General features: G+C 38.7%; 1 protein-coding gene across 5 annotated transcripts in view; it reads left to right on the top strand.

Annotated features, from left to right (window-relative positions):
• Cdc14 (cell division cycle protein 14) overlaps positions 1–25,266 on the top strand; it is a 237,123-nt gene that overhangs the window by 66,503 nt on the left and 145,354 nt on the right. For all 5 annotated transcript variants that reach the window (XM_073970683.1, XM_073970686.1, XM_073970685.1 and 2 more), the window contains one exon: positions 10,369–10,459. The gene's annotated coding sequence lies outside the window, so the exon portion shown is untranslated. The remainder of the gene's footprint in view (positions 1–10,368; positions 10,460–25,266) is intronic.

The following is a 25,266-nucleotide window of genomic DNA, read 5'->3' as shown; positions in this document are numbered from 1 at the left end:
ATAGAGAACTGCCGACAATATAAATAACAAAAATATATATAAGAAAATATTTATATATTCTGAAATGTAAGAGAATTATTGTAAAACGATTTAATGTATGATCGCTTATATCCGAACAACGGATGGGAAAATAAAAGAAGAATAGACAAAAGACCTTTAAGAGGTCTTTTATAGATAGAAGACTTCGAAAAGTCTTTTGTAGTCAGATGACCGTTATGAGGTCTTCTATAGGCAGAATACTTTCTTAAGGACTTCTGTAAACAGAATAACTTCTACATTCCTGTCTTAGAGAAAAGGCCTTTCAATGGTCTTCTATAATCAGTGGACCTTACTTCTTAGGGTCTATAAACGGAAGTCCTTCTTAAAGTCTTCTATTGACAGAAGAAATTCAAAAGACTTCGATAGACCGAATATCATTGGTAAGTGTTCAATAGGCTGTAAACCTTCTTAAGGTATGCTATTTATAGAAGACCTTCGAATTTTTTACTATATTTTTTACTATCTACAAAAAGAGGACCTCTTTTTAGGTCAGGCATAAGGCCTTCCTTAGTTCCTCCATAGAAAGAAGACCTACTACAGGCATTGTTAAAGAATACATTGTCTAGAAGAACTATCTATAACGTATACCTTCCCTAGTAGACCTTCTTTACGTCTTCTATAGGTCCTCTATAAACGGTAAACCTAAAGGCTTTCCGTACACGGAAGACGTCCTATAGACCTTCTATAAACAGAAGGCCATGTCTAGAAGAACTTCTTAATGTGTCCAGTATTAAAAATACCATCTTCTGTAGGCAGAATGCCTTCTTAATGTATTCTATAGTAGAAGACCTTTTTAAAGTCTTCTATAGGAAGAAGGCCTTCCTTAGGTCCTCTATAGACGAAAGACATTTTTAATACTTCCTGCTGGCAGACGACCTTTAAATCTTCTATAAACAGATGTCTTTTATAGACAAAAGACCTTCGAAAGGACTTCTATAAACAGAGCACCTTCGAGAGAAGACCTTAAAAATTCTTCTATAGACAGAAGACCTCCGAAAGGTCTTTTTTAAAATAGAAAACTTTCGAAAAAGTCTTCTGTGGACAGAAGACCTCTTAGGTCTTTCATAGATAGTAGCCCTTAAGGTCATCTATATGCCGAAAACCTTGCAAAGGTCTTCTATAGGCAGAATACTTTTTTATGGCCTTTTAAAGGCAGAAGAACTTTTTATGGTCTTCTACCACACTTAGGTGTTCAATAGGCAGAAGACCTCACTTCTGCTTTTAAAAGACCTTCCAAAGGTTTTTTCTATAGACAGAAACCTCCGACCTATCTTTCGTAGATAGGAGAGCTTCTTATGGTCGTATATAAGCAAAATACCTTCTTAAGGTCTGCAATAGGCAGAAAACCTTCGAATAATCTTCTACGGATAAAAAAGCTATACTATAAACAAGGGGAGCTGCGAAATGTTTTATAGATGGACGACATTTGAAAAGTCTCCTATAAACGGAATAACGTTAAAAAGTTTTTTACATACTGAAGGCCTCCAAATGTCTTCTATAGAAAGAACACTCCTTGAAGTATATTTTATAGATAGAAAATCATCATCTATACACGGAAGACCTTTAAAGGGTCTCTGCATACACAAGACCTTAAATAAGTTTTTGCCTTGTATTTTTTAATTACCCAATATTTGAGAGTTTTGGCGTATTTATTTATGATGTCGACATCTATTTTGTGTTTTGAAAATAGTCAGGCTTAATCTATTGCAGTTGAGGAAAATCGGTTGTCCACTTTAGTTTTTAAGCCACACATTTCCACAGATTTGTCTGTATGTTTAAATTTTGGAAGAGTTTTTTTTTTTACAAATCTCCCAGTGTGTCATTTTCACAGCCACATTGTTAACCACAATCAACAGACATACTGACTGAGTGGCTGGATGATTGACAGACTGACTAACTGTCTATGAATCGGGATAACAACAATGTAACTGAGGTTTTCATAACAAAACACACACGAAATGGAAAATTGAGCAGAAAGCCAACCAAACTAAAAAAAACATAACAAAATAGGCAGGCAGGCAAGCAAGCATTTTCATGATTGCTATAAAAATTCCGGAAAATTACGTCATGTCGAATCTATTATTTGTCATTTTTTGCTTTTTATGGATGGATATGAAAGTTTTTCGCCACATCATCAGCATTGTCGCCGTCGTAGTCGTTTGCCGTCAGTCACATTTATTGGAATTCAGATTTTTCCCACTTTTCAGCCACCAAAAACCCACCCACATGTATGGTGATGATGATGATGCACGCACCAAAGGAGATTTCTGATGATGTTTTCTATAATTCTGTGGGTTGGGAAAATGAGAATTTCAAACATGAATTGAGGTGCTGTTGATTGGAGTTTGAAATTCGGGACAAAGGCAACATGTATGTATGTATAGAAGTTCTGAGGAAACAATCAAAAACGAATAAAACTAAGCATGGATTTTTAAAGAATATTTCAAAGGCCATCTGAGGCCAATTAAGCGTGGATTTTTAAAGAATATTTCAAAGGCCACCTGAGGCCAATTAAGCGTGGATTTTTTAAGAATATTCCAAAGAATAACTGAGGCCAATTAAGCGTGGATTTTTTAAAGAATATTTCAAAGGCTATCTGAGGCCAATTAAGCGTGGATTTTTTAAAGAATATTTCAAAGGCTATCTGAGGCCAATTAAGCGTGGATTTTTTAAAGAATATTTCAAAGGCTATCTGAGGCCAATTAAGCGTGGATTTTTTAAAGAATATTTCAAAGGCTATCTGAGGCCAATTAAGCGTGGAATTTTTAAAGAATATTTCAAAGGCCATCTGAGGCCAATTAAGCGTGGATTTTTTAAAGAATATTTCAAAGGCTATCTGAGGCCAATTAAGCGTGGATTTTTTAAAGAATATTTCAAAGGCTATCTGAGGCCAATTAAGCGTGGATTTTTTAAAGAATATTTCAAAGGCTTCTAGCTGAGGCCAATTAACCGTGGATTTTTACAGAATATTTCAAAGGCTTCTAGCTGAGGCCAATTAACCGTGGATTTTTACAGAATATTTCAAAGGCTTCTAGCTGAGGCCAATTAAGCGTGGATTTTTACAGAATATTTCAAAGGCTTCTAGCTGAGGCCAATTAAGCGTGGATTTTTACAGAATATTTCAAAGGCTTCTAGCTGAGGCCAATTAAGCGTGGATTTTTACAGAATATTTCAAAGGCTTCTAGCTGAGGCCAATTAAGCGTGGATTTTTACAGAATATTTCAAAGGCTTCTAGCTGAGGCCAATTAAGCGTGGATTTTTACAGAATATTTCAAAGGCTTCTAGCTGAGGCCAATTAAGCGTGGATTTTTACAGAATATTTCAAAGGCTTCTAGCTGAGGCCAATTAAGCGTGGATTTTTACAGAATATTTCAAAGGCTTCTAGCTGAGGCCAATTAAGCGTGGATTTTTACAGAATATTTCAAAGGCTTCTAGCTGAGGCCAATTAAGCGTGGATTTTTACAGAATATTTCAAAGGCTTCTAGCTGAGGCCAATTAAGCGTGGATTTTTACAGAATATTTCAAAGGCTTCTAGCTGAGGCCAATTAAGCGTGGATTTTTACAGAATATTTCAAAGGCTTCTAGCTGAGGCCAATTAAGCGTGGATTTTTACAGAATATTTCAAAGGCTTCTAGCTGAGGCCAATTAAGCGTGGATTTTTACAGAATATTTCAAAGGCTTCTAGCTGAGGCCAATTAAGCGTGGATTTTTACAGAATATTTCAAAGGCTTCTAGCTGAGGCCAATTAAGCGTGGATTTTTACAGAATATTTCAAAGGCTTCTAGCTGAGGCCAATTAAGCGTGGATTTTTACAGAATATTTCAAAGGCTTCTAGCTGAGGCCAATTAAGCGTGGATTTTTACAGAATATTTCAAAGGCTTCTAGCTGAGGCCAATTAAGCGTGGATTTTTACAGAATATTTCAAAGGCTTCTAGCTGAGGCCAATTAAGCGTGGATTTTTACAGAATATTTCAAAGGCTTCTAGCTGAGGCCAATTAAGCGTGGATTTTTACAGAATATTTCAAAGGCTTCTAGCTGAGGCCAATTAAGCGTGGATTTTTACAGAATATTTCAAAGGCTTCTAGCTGAGGCCAATTAAGCGTGGATTTTTAAAGAATATTTCAAACGCTATCAGCGGCCAATTAAGTCCGCTTATTAAAAGAAAATTTCAAAGGCTATCTAAAATCAAATAATAATCACAATGACGATAATGATGCTGAGAAATACGTCACAAATTTAAACATCTTCAGTAAAATGACAGGAACATGCTAATGATAACAAAATGCCGTGGTGGTTTATTTGTAAAAAAGTGAGCTCAGTGTTTGTGGCTAATGTAAACAATACAATGACAAAGTTTTCTCTGCTGCAAATGGGCCATAAATTCCACGAGTCAATGTGAGTTTATTCTTCTTTTGCCAAATATGGTGTAGGTATCGTGAAAATTGTCTGCGTATGTAATATTTCAAGGTCCCCATTGAATTTGTTTCTTATGCTCTGTCATCATCAGCAAAAATCCAAAATAGATTTTGATTGATTTCCTATAAAAATAAATTAAAATTTGGGGAATAATGAACATTAATATTTAATGTTAAGAACAAATAATGAACATCTACCCCTAGAAAAAATATTGTTCAAAAATTCCACGGAAAAATATTTTAAACAAATCCACGTATGAACAAAATATTAAATGGCCGCTAGGAAAAAATGTTTTAAAAAATCCGCGCTTTGATGGCCGTTTAAAAAAAATATTAAATGGAGCATAGAAAAAAATATTTAAAAAAAAAAACCACGCCTGCCTTGATGGCCGTAGGAAAAAAATATTTAAAAAAAAACCACGCCTGCCTTGATGGCCGTAGGAAAAAAATATTTAAAAAAAAAACCACGCCTGCCTTGATGGCCGTAGGAAAAAAATATTTAAAAAAAAAACCACGCCTGCCTTGATGGCCGTAGGAAAAAAATATTTAAAAAAAAAATCACGCCTGCATTGATGGCCGTAGGAAAAAAATATTTAAAAAAAAACCACGCCTGCCTTGATGGCCGTAGGAAAAAAATATTTAAAAAAACCACGCCTGCCTTGATGGCCCTAGGAAAAATATTTAAAAATCCACGCCTGCCTTGATGGCCCTAGGAAAAATACAGTGGTGTGAAAAATAATAAGGACACTTCAATCCATACCCAAGATTACATTGAAAACTGACTAAAAAAGTGAAAATTACATTAGTTTATAAAATTTATTGTTTTCTTAAAATGTTAAGAGAAGTATTATAAAAATATTTTGATTGCCTGTAACCATATTTTATTTATCTTTTATGTTTTATGCGAATTGTCGTAGTTTGGTGTGTGAAAAATAATAAGGACACTTCATGACATCTTTTAATAAGGACCAAACTTGATAGAAATTAATGCAGGTTTTTACTAAATAATGGTAGATAAAGTGCTTCAGTGTCATTAATACTTTGTAGATGATCCTTTGTTTTCTAAAACGGAAGCACATCGCCTGGGCATCAAGTCGACCAAATTTTGGCACTTCTCTACTGGTATCGCGTCCTACGCAACTTGTATAAGTTGCCAAAGGTCGCCATAATTTAATGGACACTTTCTCCTGCTTGATTTTTTAACTTCATTCCACAACATTTTTTCAATCGGGTTCAAATCAAGGGATTGTATGGGCCATTCTAACAACTTGACTTACCTATCCTGGAACACCTTTTTTCATTTTACCGTCATTTTTGGGTCATTAACCTTGCTGAAGACTCTTTTGAGAAGCACACCCACTTCAGCATACGGAATAATTATATTTTTCAAAATTTCAATATAATCTAGTGATTTTAAAAACACTTTGAATACTGTATAGAGACCCCACAGCATAGTAAGAAAATGAGCCCCACACCATGCTGTTACCTCTGCCATATTTAGCCGCCTTCAGAGTATATATTGGGTTATATTATTGATTTTTAGGTCTTGAACCCTGATAAACTCCTCTATCGGAACAAAAAAAATATATTTGGTTTCAACAGACCAAAGAATGGTACGCAATTTTTCTTAGACCAAGCGATGTGATTTCTAGCAACCTGTATTATTTGCTGAATATTTTTATACCCTACACTACTACGTGGCAAGTGTATAATTTTTCGATTAAAATGATACTTTTCTGACACTGTGAGCTCTAATGTGGCCACCACAGAGGTTTTTAGGAGTTGTTGATGCATCAAAATTAATATTTAAGTAGTTTTTTATTTGTAAAGATGTGGTAAAATGATCTTTTTTAATCATCGAATAACGCATTTATTATTACAGGTGCAATTTTTGGATTTCTGCTACGACTTTTACCTTTGAAATTCACTTAGCTGCATCCTCCACCATTGTTTTTAAAGATTCTAAGCTTTTTCTGTAATTTTTCTGTATGAATTTCCTTCTTTATGTAAACACTTAATGATTTCTCGAGTAGCATGATAACAATGCGTATTTTTACCCATATTTGCAAACAAAAACTAAAAAATAACAGTAGATTTAACATTTAATGAATAGAAATTAATTTATTTTAAACTTTTACTTACAGAAAGAATCACCAAAAAATAGAATCAATTTATTTTTACTAAAACGAAAAACTGTCCTTATTATTTTTCACAGCAGAAATCACGGATTTTACGAAAAATATTTGTTTTGTATAAAAACTAAACAGAAAGAAAACAAAGTCGTAACGGGATTTCTTATTGCAATACATGTACATTTGCAAAAACAAATTTCCATCGCAAATTCTTCCATTTTACACATTTTAGGAGCGACCAAAAGTTGTGAATGTCACTGTCCTTATTATTTTTCACACCACTGTATTTAAAAATCCACGCCTGCCTTGATGGCCCTAGGAAAAATATTTAAAAATCCACGCCTGCCTTGATGGCCCTAGGAAAAAAATATTAAAAAAAATCCACGCCTGCCTTGATGGCCCTAGGAAAAAAATATTAAAAAAAATCCACGCCTGCCTTGATGGCCCTAGGAAAAAAATATTTAAAAAATTCACGCCTGCCTTGTTGACCCTAGGAAAAAAATATTAAAAAAAATCCACGACTGTCTTGATGTGAGTAGGAAAAAATTTTTAAAAAAATCCACGCCTGTCTTGATGTGAGTAGGAAAAAATATTAAAAAAAATCCACGTCTGCCTTGATGGTCCTAGGAAAAAATATTTAAAAAATCCACGTCTGCCTTGATGGTCTTAGGAAAAAATATTTAAAAAAAGCCAAGCCTGCCTTGATGGCCCTAGGAAAAAATATTTAAAAAATCCACTCCTGCCTTGATGGCCCTAGGAAAAAATATTTTAAAAAATCCCACGCCTGCCTTTATGGTCCTATGAAAAAATATTTAAAAAAATCCCACGCCGGACTTGATGGCTTTAGGAAAAAAATATTTAAAAAAGTCCCACGCCGGCCTTGATGGCTTTAGGAAAAAAATATTTAAAAAAATCCCACGCCGGCCTTGATGGCTTTAGGAAAAAAATATTTAAAAAAAATCCACGCCTGCCTTGATGGCCTTAGGAAAAATATTAAAAAAATCAACGCCTGCCTTGATGGCTCTAGGAAAAATAATAAAAAAAATCCACGCCTGCCTTGATGGCTCTAGGAAAAATAATAAAAAAATCCACGCCTGCCTTGATGGCCCTAGGAAAAAATATTAAAAAAATCCACGCCTGCCTTGCTGGCCCTAGGAAAAATAATAAAAAAATCCACGCCTGCCTTGATGGCCCTAGGAAAAAATATTAAAAAAATCCACGCCTGCCTTGATGGCCCTAGGAAAAATATTAAAAAAATCCACGCCTGCCTTGATGGCCCTAGGAAAAAATACTAAAAAAATCCACGCCTGCCTTGATGGCCCTAGGAAAAAATACTAAAAAAATCCACGCCTGCCTTGATGGCCCTAGGAAAAAATATTTAAAAAATCCACGCCTGCCTTGATGGCCCTAGGATAAAAATATTAAAAAAATCCACGCCTGCCTTGATGGCCCTAGGATAAAAATATTAAAAAAATCCACGCCTGCCTTGATGGCCCTAGGAAATATATTAAAAAAAATCAACGCCTGCCTTGATGGCCCTAGGAAAAAATATTAAAAAAATCCTCGCCTGCCTTGATGGCCCTAGGAAAAATATTAAAAAAATCAACGCCTGCCTTGATGGCCCTAGGAAAAAATATTAAAAAAATCCACGCCTGCCTTGATGGCCCTAGGAAAAATAATAAAAAAATCCACGCCTGCCTTGATGGCCTAGGAAAAAATATTAAAAAAATCCACGCCTGCCTTGATGGCCCTAGGAAAAAATATTAAAAAAATCCACGCCTGCCTTGATGGCCCTAGGAAAAATAATAAAAAAATCCACGCCTGCCTTGATGGCCCTAGAAAAAAATATTAAAAAAATCCACGCCTGCCTTGATGGTCCTAGGATAAAAATATTAAAAAAATCCACGCCTGCCTTGATGGTCCTAGGATAAAAATATTAAAAAAATCCACGCCTGCCTTGATGGCCATAGGAAAAAATATTAAAAAACAAGTGAGAAAAGGCTACAGTCGGAACGGGGCCGACTATGTGATACCACTCCCTCTGTGTATAATCTTTTCACTTGAAAACATTTCTTTCAGGGAGATACGAAAGTTTTCACTTATCTGGCTTATATACCAAATGACTTAAGGCGAATGGAACCAAATAATTAAATTTAATTTTATATTTGACTACTATGGACATCACCAACATCAATATGCTTCTATCTCTGTGAGAAAATTTCGTGATGATCCGATCCGGACCTGTAGTGTGATTACAGTAAAAGTGGAAAAAGGGATGCATTACCGACCATTGCGATATTTCTTTTATTTGACCACCTACGCCAAACTACTTTGCATAATTTTGAAGATGGGATTTTCTACTTTCTTAGTCAGGCTTTGCTTTTAGAAGGTCCCCAAACAAAGGTGTGATATCCGTCATTACTATTTAAATCGCAAAAAAATGAAAAGTTGGGTTCAATTAGCGACTATTGCGATATCTTCGATGTTTGAGCACCTACGACAACCAGCCAGGTTTTGCTTTTTGTATACCCCTTATAGGCGCTGAGATATTTGCTTTGGAATAAAATGTTGACTTTTTCTCCAAATACATTTTTTGCTAATTCCGACCCCTAAATATTATCCGACCATCACCAAAATCAATAACCTTCTTCCTCTGTGAGACCTAGATTAACCCACGAAATATCGTGACGATCCGATCAAAATTGCGACCTGCAGCGTGATTTCCAAAAAAATGGAAAAATGGGATGTATTACCGACTATTGCGATATCTCCGTTAGTTGGTCACCTACGCCGACCTAGTTTGCGTCATTGTAAAGATACGATCTTCTACTTTCATAGTCAGGCTTTGCTTTTGGAAAGTCCCCAACCAAAGCTGTGATATTCGTCATTATAACTACAATCACAAAAATGAAAATTTGGGTTTTATTTGCGACTATTGTGATATCTTCGTTGTTTGATCACCTACAAGAACCTACTTTACATCATTAGAAAGGTGATATTTTCTACTTTTATTGTCAGGTTTTGCTTTTGGTATACCCCGTATAGAAGCTGAGATATTCGCTTTGGAAAAAAACGTTGTCTTTTTATCCACATAAGTTTTTGCCCATTCCGACCCCTAAATATTATCCGACCATCATCAATAGGCTTCTTTCCCTCCGGGACCCCCATCAACATCCAAAATTTCGTGGCGATCGGATCAAAATTGCGACCTGTAGCGTGATTACAAAGTTTAGATGGACAGACGGACGGACTGACGGACGGACACACATAGCCAGATCGACTCAGCTCGTCGAGACATTCATTTTGATATATATAAGTATGGGTCTACGACCATTATTTCGATGCGTTACAAACTTTTTGGCCAAAACCAACTTGTAATACCCTCCCCACATAGTGGTGTAGGGTATAAAAATCCATGCCTGCCTTGATGGTCTTAAGAAAAATATTTAAAAAATCGAGCCCTGCCCTGATTGCCCTAGGAAAAAATATTTAAAAAAATCCACGCCTTGATTGCCCTTAGGAACAAATATTTAAAAAAGGTCGACGCCTTGATTGCCCTAGGAAAAAAATATTTAAAAAATCCACGCCTTGATGGCCATATTTTATTTTAACAATTTCACGCCTTAATGGTCGTAGGAAAAAGTATTTGAAAAATGCAAACCAGATGGCCCAGGGAAAAATTATTAAAAAAATTTAGCGCAAATGCTTAAAAAATTCACGCTCGTTTTTTGTTCTTAATATGAAATATTAACATTTTTACTTTTTTGTAATTTTCATTGCAGATTATATCAACCAAAAAAGCTGTTATTGTTTCTTGTCAGCAATATAAATCTTTTGAGCCTCCCACTAATATCCCTACCTCTCAATGATACGGTAAGTTTCACTAAAACCAGCACTTCAAATTAATTTTCTAAGATTTATTCTACTCTACGGCCACTTAAAGTGTATTCGTTCGTTAACTACTATGCCAAAGTTTGGCAATTCAATGCGGATTAGGCCACAATTTTTCGTGTAGTCGTCTTACCTCAACAATTCGTGGGTATTTGTTGGTGTTTTTGTTGTTCATTTTATGAGATTCATTCTTCTCTTCTTAATTTGAAGTAGTTGTTGGTATTACTTTGTTTGTGATACATTAATTGTATTTTTTTTCTATGTCAAGACCATATATACATCCGTGTTCTTCTCCTCCGCCTCCTCTCTCCTCAATAATTTGCACATTAACAACAAGAAGGTCATGCCTGATAATAATAATGTTTCATGCCTTGCCTTGCTCCCATAAGTATGTGGGCAGACGGCAATATATCTGCGAAGGATATCACAAAAGGCAGAATTATTTTGTTTTTGAAAGGCAATTAGAAGAAAAGGAAACCCAAAAGTACGTGAATATAACCATATTTAAAAAAGGTTTTAAGGATATGTGAGTTGGTTAATGATTGAAACAGGGTTTGAAATATTCAGGGCTTGGGAATGTTATTTTGTGTGCGATTGAAGTTGTGTGTTCAGAAAGATGGCAATGAATTGATCTGGTCAAAACTTTGCCAGTAGTAATATTTTGTCAAAACTTAGGTTAAGGTCAAAGTTAGGCAATATTGGTCCACTAAGTCGGGTAACTCCTCCATAAAAATTTAAATATATGCGCTAAAATGTTGCGCACGATAACCCTCGAATGGAATAACCGATTTGGTCCAATCGGTTATAAATCGTAATATTTCTTCCAGACATAAATCAAGTTCGAATACGGTCTACTTCTTCGCTCCCATACATAGTGTGTGATAGTTGTTGTTGTAACAGTGTTTTTGTTATGTTTATTTGTTCGTTCCTCTGTTAAATCTGGCTCTGGGTCTGGGTCCAGTTCTAGAAATGTGGCTGCTTCGATGGGATGTAGCCACAGATCCACTGGAGTTAGATGGGTAGGTTTGGCGGGGCAGTTAAAAAGGTGTTGTGTGTCGTGCGGGCCCATGCCGCATACTGGGCATATGTCTTGCACGGCGCGATCGATTTCCGCCCAATACGAATTTAGGCGACTGCAATATCCCGAGCGTAGTTGAGCCAAAACTACTCTGGTTTGTCGTGACAGCTGACGCTCCTCAGCTGCGATAGATGGAGGATGTACTCCGAGTACTTTATTCACACTATAATTGCTTAAGGCCTTGGCAACTGCATCCGTGTGAATGCCATTCAATCCTGCTTGATATGCTTGCTGATCTAGGGGTTCTCTCCTGTATCGTTGGACCTCTCCCTCTAGAGCATGGATATCCTTCCTGATCTCCCTGAATGGGCCGGGCCTACCCACAAGATGGTGATTGGGATGGCTCACACGATAACATCCAAGCAGGTACTGCAACGAAAGCATCTCATTGTGTTGCTTTACAGGAAGAATTTTTCCTCCTCATGTAGATGGTCCACTGAAAATTTGAGGAGGCACCCTGTCGCTGATCTCAGGGCTGCATTCTGGCAAGTTTGAATCTTTTTCCAGTTCAAATCACACAATCTCGGAGACCAGACTGGAGCCGCATAGCTTACCACAGACCGACCTATCGCGTTATATGTGGTCAACAAGGTTTCTTTATCTGCACCCCAAGTGCTGCCGGCCAGGGACTTGAGGACCTTGTTCCTACTTTTCAACTTGTCGCAGATAGCTGTGGCGTGTGCGCACGACGTGAATGTAGTGTCGAATGTGACCCCTAAAATTTTAGGGCAGTTTGTGGTCGGAATTCTGCTACCGTCGACCACGACATTCAACTCACGTCCAAACTGCGCTGTCCATGTGGTGAACAGAGTGGCTGTAGATTTTGTGGGGGAAATCTGCATATTCCTCGAATGGAAAAAGGTGGTAAGATCAGTTAAATAGTTGTTCAGTCTCTCACAGATGTCATCAGGATAGGTACCCGACGCCAAGATCGTGCAATCATCCGCATACGTCACGATCTCAATGCCGTCTGGAGGGGGTGGAATACAGGAGAGGTAGAGGTTAAACAGTTCCGGAGATATCACCCCACCTTGGGGAACTCCCTGTTTCACTCTACGGGGTTTGGACTTCTTATTCCTGAATTCCATGTACGACTGGCGTCCACACATATAGTTGACTATCCAACGTTTCAAGCTTGGCCGGAGGGTTGTCTGCTCTATGTCCTCAAACAGCGTGGAGTGCCTGACTGTATCAAAGGCTTTTGATAAGTCAAGAGCCACCATCACTGTTCTATCGCACGGCCGTCTCTGGTTAAGTCCTTTACAGATATATGTGGTAATGGCGTGCAGCGCTGTTGTCGTGCTGTGCTGCTTACGGAATCCATGTTGATGATCGGCAACTTGATAGCTGTTTCTGATACTGGGGAGGATCAAGGCCTCAAGTGTCTTTGCTACGGGCGACAAAAGCGAAATCGGTCTGTACGATTCACTTTTGCTGGCATCCTTGCCTGGCTTCCGTAGTGGGACCACCCTGCCCGTTTTCCAGACTTCGGGAACAACGAGGGTGGCTAGCGATAAGTTGAAGACTTTGGTGAGATACTCGACTCCCGGCTCATCCAGCTGCTTCAACATTACCATGGAGATTCCATCAGGGCCCAACGCTTTGGATGATTTAGCGTTCCTGATGGCATTGGCAACATCATCCATTGTAAATTGTGGTGGTTCATCCTCGGCAGGAAGAGATCTGATACGACGTAATACTCTTCTCTTCGCCCTGTCACTCTCGGGATGCTCGACAAACTGTCGATTGAAATTACTTGCGCACCTTTTCGGGTCAGTCAACGTAACGTCGCCAAACGTGACTGAGGTCCTATCTTCCCTTCTTCCAGGGTTCGAGAGTGACTTAACCGTTGCCCACAATTCACCTATACCGGCTCCAATGTTGCAGCTCTTCAGATGATTTAACCATTTGTTCCGCTTATGCTCGCCGACCAGCCTGTTAACTTCCAGTGTCAGCTCCCTGACTCTGGGGTCATTGGGGTTGATACGACGAAGCTCATCACGCTCGTTTGCTAATCCCGTCGCCTCTGCTGGGAAATTTGGTCTTACTTCGGGTATTCGACCAGCAGGGATATGGCGAGCGGCTGCAGCAGTGATGATGTCCCGGAACGTCCTGAAATCGGGTGGTCTGCTAATGGAGACAATTATGGGGAGATGGTCTGATCCAAGGGAAATGACGGGTTGCCAGGTAACGTCATTTGTCAGACCAGGTGACACGATGGTTATGTCAGGCGAACTGTGACACTCTCCTCTAATTCTGGTAGGGGCGTCCTCATTGACCGTGCAAAACGTAGAGCTATCAATCTGCTCAGCCAGCGCTGTACCTCTCTGGTCGTTTCCGAGGGCCGAATGCCACATCTCATGATGTGCATTAAAATCCCCCAGGACCAGACGATTATGACCTTGCAAGAGCGGGCTAATGTCAGGCCTATAATCAGGGATACAGCTATTTCTCGGCGGGATGTATACATTCAGCAACTCTATCTCGGCAGCTCCACACCTAACTGCTACCCCCATACATTCCATGTACGGGTCATTAGAGACAGGCTCAAGCGAGATAGGTCTGTATTGGACTGACTGGTGCAATAGGAAAGCCAATCCCCCACCTCCACTTCTGGTGCGATCTTTTCTCAAAACATTGTAACCATCACAATGCTCTAAGCTGTGGTTGTTGTTCAGCTTGGTTTACTGCACCGCCGCGACCTTGATGTTCTTCCGACTCATAAAATCTACTATCTCCTCGATCTTACCTCGGAGTCCATTGCAATTCAATTGCAAAAAGGCTGCATTTTCGGGGATTGGGACAACAACGGCTGGTGTTAAAGGCTGCGTGTGAGGTTGTTGTCGAGGGGACTGCGGGGGAGTTTCGTAATCAGACGACGAGGGAGTCTCGTAATCCGACGACGACTCACTGGGAACTGTGTTCACACAGAATGCAGCAACATAGTCCCTGTCGTAGTCCCTCACGTGGACGAGTCCAGAGCAACCCCTTAGATGCACCCACTCCTGACATCTATTGCATCTCACCGAAGGTTGGATGTGGGTGAAGATGCGAATGTGACAAACTGAGCACAGATATATTGGTCGTGGGTTTTCCTCCGTCCCGGCTCGGACCAATAGAATTCGGAGCAGGCATTCCGGGATATGCTGCTCCCAACACAGAAAAACGAAACAAATACGAACATGTACACACTGAGGTGGCAGCCGCTGGCCGGAACATTGGTTTTGTGTTGTTCCGGGTCAATCCGGTACGAAAGAACCCGCTGCCGTGGGATTCTCCTAGTAGTTCTGTTTACAGCGATATGATGTTTTTCGTGGACAAATTCATGTTTCCTGATATAAGGGTCCTATCGAGTGGAATTACTCTCAAAATAAGACACACTTCCAAAATGGGCTATGTCGGTCCATTCCTTTAGGTAACTTCCCCAATGTGAATTTTCACAAAAATTCTCTAAAGATTGCAGTTATGGTCCAATCGATGAAAAAAATTGCCTTTGGCCCCCATACCATGTACTGTAGAAATAAAGATCCTTCAGGGGGAACAAGTTATCGTTAACCGATCGTTATTTCCTTATTTCCTTCGATGTGTCCAAGGGGTTCTTGCAGTCCAAAACCGCCGCTTACTAGATAGTGTGGGACCTGAGTGATATAAGGCCCGGATAGTCGACTATCTTCGTAGAATGTATCAGGTACAACAATGTCCCATTTTCCTATTGTTTATCAATTGGCTAGGAAGACATAACAATTGTCGTTAAAATTATATGAGACCAGTATAGGAATTCTGTAACTTTTATCGACTAAAAAGTTGTTAAAATTTCTTTTGTTTTTGTAACAACTACAAAACAAACAAATGAAGTTGTTGTAAAATAAACAATGAGTAAAGTTGTTAAAAAGTTACAGAATAGGTACCCTGTAAGTTATCCATCCTAGACCAAAATAAAGTTTGCCAAACCTCGCGAGTTCTTAAATATTCTTCACCCTTGGGGGTCTACTGACACCCTAATGAAAAGACTCCCATTTTCCGGAAAGTGACTAATCAATTTCCATGAGCTGGTGGTCGGCAGATTGGGATTCTGTATACCGAGTCAATTGTCAATATGGGTGCCACCGACTCCTGTGGGCCTTGCACACATGCTGGGGATTTCCTTCAAATTAACAACCGTTAGTTGGCACCCTTCCTCTGTTGTGTTAGTAAGAAATTCTACCGATTCCTTATCTGGCAACAGATTACCTTGACTCCTCTAAAGAGATCAGCGGTACCGTACTGCGTTTGGAAGGTCCAACATTGATAATCTTCGATAAACAGCAATCGATTGTCTCAGATCGATGAGTGCCACTCGTTGTTCATCTGGTACCATTGGTCTTCTGGCGCTGCTACCTTTGAGAAGAGATCCATAGACGAGAGCATGTGGATCAGTATAGCTTTGTGAGGCTATATTGGCAGTGGTCTGACTTCCCAGCTTTCTGCATATTTTACTGATTCATCTGCTTTCACTTAACATCCTTCCTCTTCAAGGGGTGCACTTTCGGTGTGGTGCAGAGACTCCTTTTGAAGAGGGTCCTTTTGAAAAGGGACAGGGACAAGTTATGGTGTCTTCTTTCGACTTTGCTCATCACCTTCATATTGATTCTGATTAATTCTATGAAAAGAAGGCCTTCTAAAGGCCTTCTATGGAAGGAGCAGCTTATAAGAGTCTTCTGAGGGAAGAATACGTTTTTTTGTGGAAAGAAGGATTGAGAACGGGAAGAAGATCTACAAAAAGAAAACCTTATAAAGACCTTCAATGGAAAGGAGATATTCTAAAGGAGTAAAGGCCTTCTCAGGGTCACCTGGTGAAAAACAACTCTCTATAGGGCTTCTAGGGACAAAATACCTTCTAAAGGTCTACTATGGAAAGAAGACCATTTAAAGGGATTCTTCTATAGAAAGATCTTCTAAGGGTCTTCTGAAGAAAGAAGACTCTTAAAAGATCTAAAGGTCTTCTATGGAAAAAATACCTTCTAAGGGTCTTCTGGTGAAAGAACACTCTCTAAAGGGCTTCCATGGACAGAAAACCTTAATGTCCGCTGGTGAAAGATGACTGGAGAGAAAAGAAGAAGAAAGTGCTTCAAGTGCTTCTATGAAACGAAGACCTTCTAAAGGTCTTCTGGCGAAATAAGACCCTCTAAAGGGATTCTATGGTAAGAAGACCATCTAAAGGGCTTCTATGGAAAGAAGGACTTCTAAAGATTTTCTATGGAAAAGGACCTAGACGTGTTTCTATGGACAAAATACCTTCTAAAGGTCTTCTATAGAAAGAAGCACCTTATAAGGGTCTCTGTAGAAAAAAACAGACATTATAAGGGTCCCTACAGAAAACAAGTAAAGAAGTATCAGTCGGTTTTGCCGACAGAGATATACCATCAGCCTATGTGAATTGGAACTTTCATCTACGGACAGATCGAATGAATTTAGGGTCTTTTCAGAATTTTGTGGCACTTTTTGGACATTTGAACTTGCCGACAAAAATGTGGATTAGGATTATAGTTCAAAAGTTTTGCGGAGGAGGGAATGGACCGTCATAGTGCATTACGGAAGTGGATCTTATTTTGAGAGTCATATCTTTTCGATAGATATCGCGCCCACTAGTCTTTTCAGTGGGTTATCGTACACCTGTTGGACCAGTATGCCAGGAAGCATGGACTTGTCCACGGAAAACATAATATGGCTGTACATCATCGGTATAAATTTCCAAAGGATCTCCGAACAGATTCTAAACTGCACTTGGACACAAATGTTAAGCTTTTGTGAGGGAGGTATCCTAAGGAGAGGACCGATATGGGCCATTTTAGAAGTTAAACTAAGTTTGGACAAAATATGACGAAGGCGAAATGTTGGACCAAATCGGTCTATCAGTTCGAAAGTTATTGTGCTCTTCAACTACTACATATGGTGCCATAGGGGGCTGTTTCCCAAGAAGTATGGACTTGCCACTGAAAAAACTTTTACCGCTGTAATTGAGACAGCGATTGCAAGTTGCTTCAACAGAAATCAAAGTTAGTCAAGAGCAGGTTTTAAAGTGAACTTATTCGAAATTTTGTGTGGGAGTTACCCGAAGGAATGGGCAAAAATAGTCCATATTCAAACCTGATCTATATCTGGTGGATATATTAGGATGCGTAAAGTATGTACCAAATTGGTGCGTCCCTACGAGAGTTATCGCTCGCACAAATGTTTCCAACATTTTTGAACTTTTGTGGGGGAGGAACCTGAAGGAGTGAACCGATATGGCTTATCTTCGAACTTAAACTATGTTTGGACAAAGTTTTGGATCGAATCGCCAGATTCGTTCGAGAGTTATCTTGCGCTCCAACCACTACACACTGTGTCATAGGGGTTTTTGAACCTTTCAGGCTATTTTATCAGGAAGTAGGGTTTTGCCCCTGATGAAACTTGTACCGCCGTATGGGGGGCCGTGAATACAAGATGCTACAACAAAATCAAAACGATTCGAGAGCAGGTCCTAAACTGAACTTTTCCGAAATTTTGTGTGGGCGGTACCGATTGAGCGTGGACCGATTGAGTCCATATTGGAACCTCCTCTAAGTTTGGTAGAAATTTCACGATGTGCAAACTTTGGACCAAATCGGTTACTCCCTTTAAGAGTTATCGTGCGCACAAATTTTCCGAACATTTTCGAACTTTTGTGGGGGAGGTACCGGAAGGAGTGGACCGATATAACCCATATTCGAACTTAAACTAAGTTTGGACAGACGGACGGACATGGATAAATCGACTCCAAATTGTCTGAAACACATTTCGTCCAAACATACTTGGGGTCTAAAACCATTATTTCGATGAGGCATAAATGCTGGGTGTATAAAAAGACATTCTATAGGTCTTCTATGGAGAGAAGACCTTCTAAAGGTATTCTATGGAGAGAAAACCTTTTAAAGGGCTTCTATCGAGAGAAGACCTTCTAAAGGTCTTCTATGCAAATAATACCTTCTAAAGGTCTTCTATGTAAAGAATACCTTCTAAATGTATTCGGGGGAATAGAGAACTTTTAAGGTCTTCTATGGAAAAAAACCTGAAGGCGTTGCTATGGACAAAAGACCTTCTAAGGGTCATCTATGGAAAGAAGACCTTCTAAATGTCATCTATTTATAGATAGAAGACCTTCTAAAGGTCTTCCATAGAAAAAACTCTCTAAAGGTCTTCTGGTGAAAGAAGACCCTCTAAAGGCCTTCCATTGAAAGAAGACATTTTAAAGGTCTTCTATGGAAAGAAGATCTTCTGAAGGTCTTCTGGTGAAAGAAGACTATCTACAGGTCTTCTGTAGAAAGAAAAGAAGAACAAACGAGACTCTCTCAAGGGCTTGTATGGAATGAAGACCTTCTAAAGGTCTTCTGGCGAAAGAAGACTCTCTAAAGGGCTTCTACGGAAAGAACAGCTTCTGGAGGTCTTCTGGGAAAGAAGACCTGCTAAAGGTCTTCTATGGAAGGGCCTTTCTGCGTGTGTGTTGATCAGTTCGTGTGTTTCAAGGGATTAGCTGTTTCCACTGAGCCGAAACTAGTTTATAGACGACTACAGTTGCTGGTCCGATTGGTATCGATAGATTCGACTTCGTCGTAGTATATGACGTCTTCAGGCTCACCAGAAGTACTACCTTGCCAGTGACTCCGGGCAACCGTCTGTTTTTTTGAGCCATACAGGTATGTGATGAAAACCGAATCGACTCGATTTGAAGAATTGTATATATTCGGGGTACTTTTGATGATATATATATAGTTTTGCTTACACCCTTATTTTAATAATATTTTTAAAATATTATTAATGTAATAATATAATATATTAATAAAATATTCTCAAAATTTTTAAATATACGATTTCGATTTAGGAGAAGTCGACAACTTCTTAATTAGGTACCCCTGCCGGATGAGAGCCGTCCAGTACAATCTTTATCTAGAAGAAATGATGCCGCTGCTTGGAGAGATCACTAACCTGGCTTGCTTGTGGGATCTCTAAACAACTGCTTATAATGCATTTTAAATTACTGTGTTGGACTGCATCGAAGATGTAGTGAAATCCTGACTCCACATTGCACAACTTCCAATTTTTTTGCTGGGATTATTTCTTTTGCTCTTTTATTTTTTTTTTTTACATCCCATTACATCCATCCCATATGACCTTCATCGTAATTTGGCTCCTTAACAGTAAAAGCTACGCAACATTTTATCTTTGTGTTCATGTGCAGGCACATAATTGAATTTTTGCTTCTCATTCAATATTCCTTTCTGTAATATTTCATTCTTTAGGGATATAAGCGAAGAATAGGCTGCCACAACCGAGCATATTATTATATTTTCATTTCATTTAATAATGCCATTTATATTTTTTTATGCAATCACCAGGGATAAAATATGTCCCAGTGACAATGTTGTTGTTGCTGGAGTATTGTTGTGACATTGATTAAATATTATTTATGGATTTTATTGTCAGAAAAGTCAAATTATTCCTTAAGAGGATTTCTTTTTTTTAGGCTAACATGTCGTCTACATGGCCTTTATGAGCTAAACAAATACTATTGATATAATTATATGACAAGGTTTGTAAGATTTCGAAATCTAAATCGTAATTTATTTTAAGAGTTAATATTCACTTCATCGTTTTAGCATCTAATCATTCTTATTTTACACCTGGTGATTCCAAGTCAGTGTAACATTGCAGTTAAATTTCCCAACATTGTCTTTCTTTATAAAAATGTTTTACAAAACTTTTTAATCCCCATAGAAATATAATTTTTGATACAATTCTTGATTACACCTTCCAGCTAACAAGGACTTATTGCTCAGCAGCGTATCCTCCATGCAATTGCAATGTAATGAAAAACACATCTGGTGGCCCCAATAGGCCAATTCAATTGAACTTTACTCAAATGTTTATTACCTTCGCATTGCCTTTTTTTCGTTGTTCGCCAAAAAATACATTTCTTTTAAATTTATGAGCGCTTCTCGTCTTTCAAACATTGGGGTATTCAGAGCATTTTATGCTATCCTTCTACCCTAGCCTCCACAACACACACGACAGCGAATGATTGTTGCTGCTGGTTTAACAATTTTGGCAGCACAATTTTTGCTGCAATTGCTCCTTCACAGTTGTTGCTTTTTTGTTGTTTTTGTGGTGAGGAGGCGATAAATGTAAATTTAAATTTTATTCGACACTCGCCGTTGCCATTTCAATTTCCCTTATAGGTGGAACTATTTGTTCTTTCTTTACTATTTGCCCACCACCACCTTCTTTGCCTTGTCAAATAATCGATTCACTCCGCTCCTCGTCTCTTCTCTTCTCCATACTAGCTGCGAAGTATAGCTTTTGTGTTATAACCATAAAATACCTTTTAGATAAGAATTAGCTTTTGTTCTGCTGTTGAATTATTGGAACATTTCACCGCCATTGAGCCACTGCAGATTTGAAGTTGTTTGCATGCATTGTTGGGCTGTATTTGTGTTTCTGCTGCCAAATTAACACAATGTGTGATGGTGTCATGTTTTTTCTCCACTGGTTGGTTGGTTGGTTGTCTGGCCTCACATCAGCCTTTTTAGTGTTGCATGTTTTTTTCTGGGTTATTGACTGCTGGTGTGGCTGGTGGTGTTGCTGATGTTGTGGTCTAATTAGGAACCACAGTCTGAAAACAAAAAAGGAAACATAGCAGCAATAATGGGGAATTTCTTTAAATAAGTTTTCAATATTTAAGAGGTTTTTTTTCATAGAAGTAATATAAATGTAAAATATAGAAGTTATTCTAAGGTCATAGAATACCTTATTGACTTAGAACGCCCCAATCCTGCTTTAGAAAACCTGCAAAAGGGTTTTCTTTTCATTGAAGACCTTTAAAAGGTCTTCGTTCCATAGAAGACCATGGAAAAATCCTTTTTAAGGGGTTGTGGTCACTTATTTAGGACGAAAATGACATTTTCTTGCCTTTTTCGAGAAAACTACCAAATTTTTGTAGAAGATTTTATTTTCAACTGATAGATCATACCTTGAGCTACTTTCGGATTTTTTTTTATTGAAAAATATCGCACAGTTTTGTGACAAATGGCCGCCTACGAAACACTGTTTTTATACCCTCAGCATTTATGCTAACGAGGGTATATACGCTTTCATACGGGCAAAATGGTTTTAGACCCCAAGTATGTTTGGACGAAATGTGTTTCAGACAATTTGGAGTCGATTGAGCAATGTCCGTCTGGCTGGAGCGCACGATAACTATTGATCAACCGATTCGATCCTAAATTTGGCTTTCGTAATATTTTGTCCAAACTTAGTGTAAGTTCGAAGATGGGTTATATCGGTCCACTCCTTCGGGTACCTCCCCCACAAAAGTTCGAAAATGTTCGGAAAATTTGTACGTAAGATAACTCTTAAAGGGAGTAACCGATTTGGTCCATTCTTTGCAAATCGTGAAATGTCTACCAGACTTAGATGAGGTTCCAGTATGGACTCAATTTGTCCACTTCTTCGTGTACCTACCACAACAAATTTGGGATAAGTTCAGTTTAGGACCTGCTCTCGAATCGCTTTGATGTTTTGTTTTAACAACTTGTATTCACTGCCCCCCATACGACGGTACAAGTTTCATCAGGGGCAAGTCCACACTTCCTGAGAAAATAGCCTGAAAGGTGCAAAAAGCCCCTATGACACCGTGTGCAGTGGTTGGAGCGCAAGATAAATCTCAAACGGATCTGCCGATTCGGTCCAAAATTTGGCCTTCGTAATATTTTGTCCAAACATAGTTTTAATTCGAAGATAAGCCATATCGGCCCACTCCTTTAGGTACCTCCCCCACAAAAGTTCAAAAATGTTCGGAAAAATTGTGCGCACGTTAACTCTTGAAGGGAGTGACCGATGTAATCCACACTTTGTATATTCTAATATATCTACCAGATATAGATAAGGTTCGAATATGGACTATATTTGTCTACTACTTCTGGTACCTCTCACACAAAATTTCGGATAATTTCACTTTAGGGTGCCACCGTGGCAATGGTATGCACGCGCGCCTTGCACGCAGAAGGTCGGTGGTTCGATTCCCCGGCCAGGCAACATCAAACATTTTTCAACGGTGACAAAATACCCCTCAGTAATGTTGGCGACATTTCCTGAGTATTTCAGCCATGAAAAACTTCTCCACAAGTGGTGTCTTAGACACGCCGTTCGGACTCGGCGATAAACAGTAGGTCGCATATCTAAGCTAAATATGAATCGGGGTGCACTCATTGATATGAGAGAAGTCTCCCTTGTCCCGTATGGGATGTTGTGGAACAATGTTGTTTATGTTCCCTTTAAGACCTGCTCTCGAATCACTTTGATTTTGTGTTAAAGCGATTTGAAATCGCTACCTCTATTACGACGGTAAAAATTTTTTCAGTTGCAAGTCCATATTTTTTGGGAAAAAAGCCCGAAAAGTGGAAAAAACACCAATGTCACCATATGTAGCGGTCGGAGAGCAGGATGACTCTCAACCGATTTGGTCCAACATTTGGTCTTCGTCATATTATATCCAAACTTAGTTTCAAGAGCCAATACCGGTCCACAACTTCCGGTACTTCTCCCCAATATTTAAAAAATGCCACTAAAATGCTAGGACGATATCACTTGAATGGGACAACCAATTTGGTCCAAACTTTGGATCTCCTAATATTTTCGTCAAAATTTAGTTTAACTTCTAAAATGGCCCATACCGCTCCTACCTAAGGGTACATCCCCCACAAAAGTTTAACATTTGTTTCTTAGTGCAGTTAATTCCTAATCCACATTTTTGTCGGCAAGTTCAAATGTCCAAAAAGGGCCACACAATTCTGAAGGACCTTAAATACATTCGATCTTTCCGTAGGTGAAAGTTTCACTTCACATTGGCTGAGGGTATATATCTGTCGGCAAAGACGGCTGACACTTTTTTACTTGTTACTAAAGCCGTTTGCGGTGCCCACTGTAGATCGAAATCGAATAAACCAATCAGCATATGTTTTGTAGGATCATTAGGAATCTAATGATCTTGTACTTAAGCGAAACGGATTTAAAAATATTCATTAAAAAAAAATGTGAACTCAAAGTCAAAATTTCGATATTAACTAAAAAATTGATAGTTTTTCGCCAAAAATCCGTCCATTTTTTTAAAGTCTCTCGCTTAACTACAAAACCTTTTATATGTAAAATAATCGCACAATAAAAAATTTTCGATATTGTAAAATTTGCAAGTGGCCATAACTCCTTAATAGGTCATCTGTCTATAGCAGACCTTCTAAAGGTCTTTTATCCATAGAAGGTATATTTTCTGTAGAAGACCCTTAGAAGGTCTTGATTCTATAGATGACTTTTAGAAGATGACCTTCCTGTGATAAAACACCGTAAGAAGTTTTTCTTTTCACAGAAGGCACGTAGAAGGACTTCTATCCAAAGAATAGTTTTTGAAGGTCTTCGTGACATCGGAGACTTTTAGATGATCTTCTTAACACAGAAGACATTCAGTCGGTCTTCTTTCCAGAGAAGACCTTTAGAAGGTCCTTTGTCCATAGAATGCCTTTAGAAAGTCTTCTTTAGAAGCCCTTCCATAGAAACCCTTAAGAAGGTCTTCTTTCTGTAGAGAACCGTTAGAAGACTTCCTTTCCACAGAAATCCTTTAGAAGGACTTCTTACCACAGAAGACCTTTATATGGTCTTCTTTACATTGAAAACCTTTAGAAGTCCTTTTATCCATAGAATACCTATAGAAGGTCTTCTTGCCATAGAGGGCTTTCCAAAGAAGACCTTTAGAAGGTCCTCTATTTGTAGAAGTCCTTTGGAATGTATCTTTTCATAGAAGACCTTTGGTATTCTGTTCATAGAAGACATTTAGATGGCCATCTGTTCACAGAGGACCTTTCGAAGTTCTTCTCTCCATGAATGACCATAGAAAACATTTAGAAGGTCTTCATTCCATAGATCTGCAGAAGGTGTAGAAGACATTCTTGCCTTAGAATACCTGTAAGAAGTCTTCTTTTTTTAAAAGACCTTTAGAGGTCTCCTTGCAATAGAAAACCTTTAGGAGGTCTGCTTGCCATAAAAGACCTTTTAAGTGTCTTATTTCCGTATAAGACCTTTGGATAGTCTATTATTTTCTGGAAGAAGGTTTGCTTTCTATGTAAGAATTTTAGAAGGTCCATAGAAATCTATTAGATCCCCTTAGAAGTCCTCTCTCTATGAAAGACCTTTAGAAGGACATATGTCCAAAGAAAACCTTTAGATGATCTTCTGCCCATAGAAGACCTTTGGAAGGTCTCTTTCCATAGAGGACCTTTAAAAGGTCTTCTGTCCTTTATATGTCCATTGAGGACCTTTCGAAGTTCTTCTTTCCATGAAGGACCATAGAAAACATTTTGAAGGTCGTCATTATTCTATAGACCTGCTGAAGCTCTTCTTGCCTTAGAATACCTGCAGGAGGTCTTCTTTCCATAGAAGAACACATTTGGAAGGTCTTTGTCCATAGAAGACATTTAGAAGATCCTCTGCCCATAGATGACGATTAGAAGACCCTCTTTCCATAGAACGCCTTTGGAAGGTCTGTGTCCATAGAAAACCTTTCGAAGTTCTCCATTCCATACTCCAACAGCTTGGCAAGAGGCAAGGGTAGTATTCATTCCCAAGCCTGGCAAAGCAAGTTACGTAATACCAAAAGCTTATCGCCCGA

Source organism: Musca autumnalis, unplaced genomic scaffold, assembly GCF_047663935.1.
Source record: "Musca autumnalis isolate F117 unplaced genomic scaffold, ASM4766393v1 scaffold_2, whole genome shotgun sequence".
In the NCBI taxonomy this organism is placed as follows: Eukaryota; Metazoa; Arthropoda; class Insecta; order Diptera; family Muscidae; genus Musca; species Musca autumnalis.
Note: the sequence above shows the minus strand (reverse complement) of the source record. Positions and strands in the feature narration are given on the sequence as shown.